Source organism: Lotus japonicus, chromosome 3, assembly GCF_012489685.1.
Source record: "Lotus japonicus ecotype B-129 chromosome 3, LjGifu_v1.2".
Classification (NCBI taxonomy): Eukaryota; Viridiplantae; Streptophyta; class Magnoliopsida; order Fabales; family Fabaceae; genus Lotus; species Lotus japonicus.
The window spans coordinates 59889283-59896698 of record NC_080043.1 but is presented as its reverse complement, the minus strand read 5'-3'; positions in this window follow the sequence as shown (position 1 = coordinate 59896698).

The following is a 7416-nucleotide window of genomic DNA, read 5'->3' as shown; positions in this document are numbered from 1 at the left end:
GCAACACTAAGTATCCGAAATAGAATAAGAATCACTTGAAAGTAATTTTTTTTGTTTTACGAAACCCTAAAAAAAAACTTTTGGCGAAAGGCCTCTTTTTGGGTTTTTAAAAATCGATCTCACGGCAAAGCCGTTTCAGATGAATTGGAATTTTTTTCTACCCCAAAAGCATAAAAATTATGTTGAATTCCGAGTTTTGGAGCAAAAGATACGGCCGTTTGAAGTTACAGCCTAATTATCCTTCAAAAATCATTATTCCTTACCTTCAGCAACAAATCCAGTACCTACGCCAGAGATTGAATTTGAACTACTAATACTAATACTAATACTGACTCTATTGAACCTTTGGCAAGAACGATAATCCCCGGCAACGGCGCCAAATTTGATCGAGGCCGTACCCGATACAAATAATTAATTAAGAAAACTGTAGTAACTAGGAAGTGACTCCTAGGTCGTTTCCCAAGTATTATCGTTCAACAAAGATTCAATATTAAAACGCACAAACGCACACACTCAGGGGGGGGGGTTGTGATTCAGTTTCAAAAGACTAGCAGAAAGTAAAAAATAGATTAATATAATCAAGTAAAGACGGACGAATCCCTTTGATCAGTATATCGCTGCTCAATCATGGGTATCTAAAGATCAATTCTTGTTATTAGTTTCCTAGTTCGTGAGAATTAATTAACTAAGCGATAACTAATTCACGGACTCCTAAACTAAGCGATTAAGAACCGGTTACGACCTAACATGAACTAAGCGAACATGCATCATCTTCTATTTCTAATCATAAGGAATTAAGCAAACCTACGTCAGAAGTAGAGATGAAGAAAACTAATCAGGCGAATTCTATTAAGCATTATACCTCAAGAGCGCGATATACTTTGCAAAGGAATTCGCTCAAAGGAAGTTAGCCTTCCATGGATGGGGCGAATTCAGCAATTAAATTGGAGGAAGCAGGGAATAAAAACATAAACCCTAGCAGAGCTCTAATAATTACTGAAAAATGAAATTATATTGAATTTTAAGCAGAAGGTAAAAGGTAATTGTTTCTCTCAGCACAAACCCTTAAATAAGAGCTGAGATCACAAATCCTAATCAAAATCAAATCCTAAAAGATAACAATAAATCCTAAAGATAGAGTTTTAAAATAACAACCTAAATAAGTTTGAATCTTAGAGATAACAAACTTAATTTATTCCGAAATTAAATCTTAGTATTTCCTAAAATACAATCTTCATTCCAGCACAATTAAATCTTAATTCCTCAATTCTCCAAAATGCCCTTGATGTCAAATAATACCTGAAAATAAGAATAAAAGTAATTAGACCAAATATTAGAAATCAATGTCAAGCAAGGTTAATTAATTACGAATAATCATTAATAATGACAAATTAAGGCTATGTAAAATGGGTAAAATATTGGTCATCAGTTATCAGTACTTAAAGATTCAATGAAACTTCTATTATAAAATTATTATGATCAAAATAAGATTTTAAAAACGTTATGATGCATTTGAACTTAACACGAGACACACGTCTCTATTGATTAACAACGACCTAAGCCTCAGAAAACATTTTCCAGATCGCATAATCAATCATAAGAATAAACAATGAACAAGTCGAAATTATCGACGCCTAAGTCATTAACTAGCAAGGTAATTTGCCCTCACCTCTAGGTTTTCTAGCTTCACACAACAGTGTTTCTCCACTTACTTTTCCTAAAGCTCCAAAGATTTCCTCCGTCGAACCTTTGAGAAAAACATAGCAGAATTCAACCAAATCAAGTCAGAACTAACCAAACAATATTTACTAACGTTAGACGAAGCATTATAAGCTTCAGAGTACGATAACTTAACACGAGAAGACGAGTTTTCGCGAAAAGAGAAACCCCCCCTATAGGGTGCTCTCGGTCATGACACTATTTTTAGTGTCCCGACGCTTTTTCTTCGATCAAACTTGATTCTTAGGTTATCATGGGTCGTGTCTAGGAGAAATTAAAGCTCGGAAAAATTATCGGGTCAAAAACTAAAATAGGGACAATTTGGTCAAGGTTTTTAACTCAGAAATTCAAAGTTGAAATTTTGAAAAATAAATTTGATGAGTGATGACCCTATTTTAGTAGTGTTTTTAGGGTCATTTCTTTGCTTATTTTGAGTCTTTTTGTGGAGTCTCATGTAGTGTTTCATGCATTCTCATGCATTTTTATCTTTCTTTGTGTCTTTGCTTTGTTTTAGTTATTTTGTGGTTTTATAGGGACTTTTCTTGCATTATAAGTAACTTTAGGACTTGCATGTGTTCCCTTTGATAATTGAGGCCCCTCTTTGCTAACAAAGCTCTTTGAGCTTATGGATTTTCCTTGCCTTGTGTTTCAAGTTTTCAGATCAATAACTGAAGGAGAAGGAAGGTCAAGAGGCTTGGGATTAATGGAAGACTTGATGGAGCTTGAAGAGAAGTTAAGAAAGAAGTCAAAAAGCATTTTCCAGCGAGTACGAGCGCCTAGGCGCTTGAAATGGGCGCCTAGGCGCCAGGCATAATATGGAGGGGATCTGGGGAGAGCGCCTAGGCGCTTATAACCAGCGCCTAGGCACCAATTGCCTTCCAGAGGCATGTTTTTTGCATGGAATTGGCGCTCAGGCGCTCTGAAATGGCGCCTGAGCGCCCAGACTCGTTTGTTTTGCCTATAAATTGGTTTTTAGGCATTTCTCTTGGAACCTTTTGTCATTTTTACACATTTCAATAAGTTAGAAGAGAGGGTTTAGGTTCTAGTGCTTGAGGAGCTTTCTCCAAGTCCTATGATCCAGGTTTTACCTTTCTTCTCTTGTATGGATTTCATAGCCATGTTTGGCTAAACATCTTTTTGCTTTGGGTTCCTTGTAAGACTCTTGATGTTTTAATCTTATTTCCTTTTTCTTCACATGAATCTTCTGAGTAAACCCTTGAATTCCATATCTATGCTTTATGTTTCAAGTTAGATCATGAGCTAGCTTTATGCTTTTCTTTAATATAATGGAAATTTGTTATAGATTAGGGACATGATATGGGATTACCTCTTCTATGCTTGCTACTAGGAATAGAGTAGGGGTTGGGGTTTGTTGGCCTGAATTGCATGCTTAGTGCCTTTAGCAAATGTTTAGGTTGTCAAGGAATTGAACCTATCTTTTGACTTTAGAGGATTGTCTATACAAGGCATTGATAGATGATTACATAGGCTATAACATCAAGGAGAGACTCAGAATTTTTGTGGGAAGAATAGGTTAATTTAAAACTGATTTAGTTAAGCAAGAACCCAAGGCAAGATCACCATTGTTATCACACACTTACATTTCTTAAGTTTGTCACTCAATCACTTGAACAATCAACCCTTAAAACTGAATTTTATTTGCTTTCCAACCGTGAACTCGAATCTTAAACTGAATTGCCACACCAATTCCCTGTGGTTCGATAATTTAAAACCGGGTGAATTCCGTACACTTGCGGATTAACCAACAATGAGGTTGTTACTAACGAAGTTTATGACGACTAATCCTACTGACGCTAAGCTCATTCGAGAGTTTTTGATTCAAAAAGCGGAACCTCAGCATAAAAATGGATATTTGAGCAGTTTTGAATACCTACAACGATCCGGCGAGAATCGGCGGACATCGGCTGAGTATTTGTGATGTATAAATGGTAGGGATGAAGTTTAGAATGAAGAATCGGGTTATTTGGATAGTTTTACAAAAAGCTCAAAACTTTGAGCACAAAAAGAGACGTAGAAAAGCGATAGAATTGACGATCAGAGGTAAGAAGTAGTATCCATACCTCGATATCTACGTATAGCAACTGACAGTGCGACGATCAGTCAAGAAATGACGAAAATATTCTTCTCCTTCTCCTCCTTCAAGCTCGCGGGTTTGGTGGGCAATGGTGATGAAGATTTTGATTTTTTTTCATGCTCTCTATAGAAGATGGAAAACGCGGGAATATGAAAATTTCGCGATTGCGATTTTTTCTGTACATTCCTCTGTGAATTATAAGTGAGAATCTGGCGACAGAATTCCAGAACTCAAAACAGGTTTCTTGGAACTAAAGCAAACGATCCAATAACGGTATAAATCGATTTAACCCCAAAAATTACTTTTTGCAGTTGATGTCGGATGAGGAAACTTCCTTCTGAAGAAAGGTTGGAAACATCGAAGGAAATAAGTCAACGCGTATGGAAACTACGTTAGAAGCTCTGAATAGAAAAAAGTCTTCATCTAAGATTCATTCTAAGGTTCTTGAGTCGTTAGAACATAGTTTTGGGAAACTTCCGAGAATTGAAATGGATCGTGCGTACAGTCCAGGTTTTTTTGTCGAAACACTTGTCATGGAAAGGAATAAGAGCAATTCTTCTATTCCTCTAAAGATTTTGAATTTCGGTTCTACAGTGCTTTAAGAGCAGATTTGCCCTTTTCTAACGCTTTCGCCCTAAGGCGGAAGTGAATAAGGCTCGTGTTATAACCTATAGCAACTATGGTACTATTCTTCGTCATTTCCTGAACTTTCTCCTTCATTAAGTCATTAAAATCAGTGAACACTCGTTCAGGTTTCCTTCACGATACATCAAAAACCTAATTGTGAATAGGAATTTATTTAGTTAATTCTATATCTAAAATTTAGGGTCTCGCAATTATTTTCCCCTTGCCTCTCCAGGAACAAGTATTCGAAGGACTCTTCCTTTACAACAAGTTTAAAGGACTTCTCCACAAACGATCTTTCTCAAGATCATTTCATCTACAAGTACTCTTTTCTAATAAGAGTGATGGCAGATGCATTTAAGTTCATGAAACATAAAGTATTTTAGATGAGGTTTGACTTTTAGTGTATACTTTATCTTCTATTACATAAGAGAGTTACATAAAATTTGACTCTTAAGAAAATCTACTCTCCATGTTGAAGCATACCATATTGATGATTATCTCTGAGTGATGAGCACTGAGACTTCTCTTCACGCTTAATTGATTTGAGCATAGAAGCTCAATCTTTGTCAGCATAAGCGCTACCTCTTCAAGTCTTCACTTCTTTCCTTTATACTTCTGAAACTTCAGTGAGATGGATTAGAGTCGTTGGAGCTTTTTCTTCATGAAGATTTTAGTCGTTGGATCAAACGTTACAAAATGTACTTGTGCCAAAGCGTGGTACCGTTTGATGGAGATCATTTGCCATAAAGACGTAATCTACCATCCAGCCGGTACTATAGGTCTGAACCTTTATCCGTTGGTGTACAAAAATGACAATGTGCAAGTGACACCACAGTTCCTTTATCTTCGTCATAACATTGTGTCAGATCTTGGGATTTCATCTTGAAACTTTTGCACAAAGCTTTCTTGGCCTTTTCTTCAATGGGAAGTGTACTTGATTTGACTTTGTAGATTGCGTTGAGTTTGAGCTTGATTTCTCATGTGTATTCTGCTTATGTCGTCTTCACTCTTTCTTCAAACGATATTTATTAATCTTCTTCATTTATTCAATTCTTAAGACGATGATACTTGTTTCAGCTAATCTGCGTTCTTTCAGATGAATTGACTGTGAAGCTTGTTCTTCATTCTGTTCTTTTAAGCTACAAATTTCACTTTATGATAGATGTTGTCTCATTCACAAGTTCTGCTTCCATTGTTCTTTTAATCTCTGCAGACTTTGCTTCAGCCGTTTTGCTCTTTAGATGATCTATCAGTTCAACACAACTTCATTCTTTTCTTCCATTGGTCATTCAGAATATGCCTGATGGCATTTGACCAAATTTTCTTCTTCTTCAGAAATGGATTGTCTTGTGTTTCCTAAATCATATTCATGCTTGTAGGCGTAGACAATAATCTTTGCTCCATTTCTTCATTTCTTGGTGGAGCGAGAGTGTAACGCCCCGATTTCTCGAGAGTTACACAGTAACTAATTAACCAATTTTCGTAAAGAGTTTTCATCGATTCACTTATTAATCTTGAATTAATGATAAAAGTTCAATTTTACAAAATTCTCGAAACTTAACAATTTCAAACTTGCGGAAATAATCATCAACGTAAACCTCAAACTTTATTAATCATTGAAAAGAGTATGAAATAAATATCCGGAAGAAAACTTCAAAGTAAATTACATCAAGTTAAACTATCTCAACTAAAATAAAGTAATGGTTCAATACTTCCAAAACTCGGCACTCTCAACCCAAAAGAAAAATGGATGTCTCAAAACCCAACCATATCCTTGGCCTCTTCCTCTTCATCTTCTTCCTCTTCATCAGAAGTGTAGTCGTCATCCGGTAGTGGCTCGTCACGTAGCATCAACTCCCAAGAATGAGTTGTCGCCATTATCTTCACGACCATCTACCCCCCCCCCAAATAAACACATAGCAAACAAGCAGGGTCAGGTCCAACAAAAAGAATGATAATGACAAAATCAACAACAACATAATATAAGTACATTATATGTCTTTTATGGGAAAGAGTCAGTTACTAACGGAATCTCACATCACACAACCCACCAATCCTGCCTTGGCCAATCACTTACATCCGCAGATGTACAATCACGTGAAGCTGCAATACTTCACAAAAATCTCATGGTGACCGCAGTCAACCAAACACGTGGAGCCGCAATGATCCAAAAAATCTCTAGGTGACCGCAATTAACCTTTTCATGTGGAGACCAACAGTCAATCCACAATTCTCCCTCGCGTGCAAGCCCATCGTTCTCATGGACTATAGTCTACACTAGACCTATGCCCATATTATTCACATTTACTTGCAAGCGAGTTAATTACACGTTTCTCTTTGTTTAAGTCTCTAAAGTCAACCTAGAGTCTTACATCAACATCGCATAAATACAACAATTAAACGATCACAGACACATCGGGAATTACAGCTAGATGAGCGACCCTTTGAACAATTTCCAATAATATCACAATTCACGTAAGGCATAGCATAAACTTACACTTACGCATGGAACATCATGGCATAAATTATCAAATAAGGTAACATAAGGCTTATGCATGGAAAACAACACATTTTCGCAACTTAGCTTTTTGGACAGCAGAAACAACGTTCATTGAAACTGGTCTACAGAATGCGTCCTCCAACAAAAAATTATGTATAATATCTTTCTGGAAAGATATTTTAAAGATCTACAACTCTCTAGTCAAAATCATTTTCATTTGAGCCCCATAATTAGGTGATATTACTCCTTAAAGTTTCTGTCCGACACAGGGAAAAACAGCAGGTATGACAGTTACCCAAAACGACCTACAACACACAATACTAGACCAAAATTTATGATCTTTATATGCCTGGAAAGCTCTTTCGAAAATCTACAATTTGTATGTTAATCATTTCTTTATTTGGCGACAAGAAACAAGTGAAAATAGGACCTGAAGTTTACTGTCCAGCACAGAAATCTGACAGAGAATGCATTT